Below are 1,968 nucleotides of genomic sequence, written 5' to 3' on the forward strand. Positions count from 1 at the left end.
ACAGATGGGGAGTCTGTGCTTAGAAAGGCGTGCTAGAGGCTAAGTGGAAGGCGCCAGAACAGTCAAGGGTGCACCTTGCTGCCCATTTCTGTGCTAACACACAGAATGTGTGTTACTTAGGCTAACATTTATGGAACACATTCTCAGGCACTGTTCTGAGTGTTACATGCTTTCACTCATTTATGAGATGTAATAACTCACTAATGGGGAAAAATAATGACTCTGATGATAAGGGTTATATTAAATGTTAATGCATTACCACAAAGATGTGAATTAACATAATCAAAACGTGTTTTATATGAATATTTAGAAGATAAACTGTCAGAAATCACGTCACGATTGAGGTGAAGATAGCTCATTACATGCAATGTCTATTACTATGTCAATGTTTACCAGGCACATTCACAACCAGAATAAAAACTACATTTATGAGCTTCCCTTGCAGCTAGGTGAGACTATGTGATTCAGTTCTACCTAGCACAGGGGATTTAAAGAGAAATGGAATGCACAGCTTTTTTCAACCTCCTTCCTCTTTGTCTAGAATTTGGACATGAAGGTTAGAGAACCAGCAGTCATCTTGGACCATGATATGACTTTGGGGAAAAAAGAAAACAACACGGGCTTCCCTGGTGGCGCAGTGGTTGAGAATCCGCCTGCCGATGCAGGGGACACGGGTTCGTGCCCTGGTCCGGGAGGATCCCACATGCCGCGGAGCGGCTGGGCCCGTGAGCCATGGCCGCTGAGCCTGCGCGTCCGGAGCCTGTGCTCCGCAACGGGAGAGGCCGCGACAGTGAGAGGCCCACATACCACAAAAAAAAAAAAAAAAAAAGAAAACAACACACCACGGTAGAGCACCATGGCCCCTGACATGGGAAAGGCAGCCAGTCTGACTGTCTGCTGCTGGGTATCTTGAAGAGGAGAAAAATCAAATTCTTACTTGTTGAAGCCACTGTTATTTTGAGATTTTGTTATAATCACATCTTTTTTTTTTTTTTTTTTTTTTTTGCGGTACGCGGGCCTCTCACTGCTGTGGCCTCTCCCGTTGAGGAGCACAGGCTCCGGACGCGCAGGCTCAGCGGCCAGGGCTCATGGGCCCAGTTGCTCCGCGGCATGTGGGATCTTCCCGGACCGGGGCACAAACCTGTGTCCCCTGCATCGGCAGGCAGACTCTCAACCACTGCCCCGCCAGGGAAGCCCCCCTAATCTTAAGTGATTAAATAGTCAAGTGGTTTGTTCAACTTAACATGGAAAAGAAAAACCGAGCTTTTACAAGGTTTGAAGAAAATGTCTTCTTAAGAAAAGCTTTAGGGCTTCCCTGGTGGCGCAGTGGTTGAGAGTCCGCTTGCTGATGCAGGGGATGTGGGTTCATGCCCCGGTCTGGGAAGATCCCATGTGCCAGGGAGCAGCTGGGCCCGTGAGCCTTGGCCGCTGAGCCTGTGCCCCGCAACGGGAGAGGCCACAACAGTGAGAGGCCCGCGTATCGCAAAAAAAAAAAAAAAAAAGCTTTAGACACTCCTGAATCCTTTTTTTTTTTTTTTTTTTTTTTTTTGTGGTATGCGGGCCTCTCACTGTTGTGGCCTCTCCCGTTGCGGAGCACAGGCTCCGGACGCGCAGGCGCAGCGGCCATGGCTCACGGGCCCAGTTGCTCCGCGGCATGTGGGATCTTCCCGGACCCGGGCACGAACCCGTGTCTCCTGTATCGGCAGGCGGATTCTCAACCACTGAGCCACCAGGGAAGCCCACTCCTGAATCTTATATCAAAAGTGCAACTTTAGCGAATTTTCATAATCACTCTAATTTTATGTATACAATTATGTAATGTGATTCAAAAGCAAACACTAAAATGACAAAAGATTTTAATGTCATGCAGACTACTAGAAGAATTCTTATTTTCAAGAAAATATACTTTAGAAGCCTGAGAAAAAGACTGCTCTGAAAGTTATTGCAAATTCGGTCTTAGTGGTAAGC

The sequence above is a fragment of the Kogia breviceps genome, chromosome 2 (genome assembly GCF_026419965.1).
Source record: "Kogia breviceps isolate mKogBre1 chromosome 2, mKogBre1 haplotype 1, whole genome shotgun sequence".
Lineage (NCBI taxonomy): Eukaryota > Metazoa > Chordata > Mammalia > Artiodactyla > Physeteridae > Kogia > Kogia breviceps.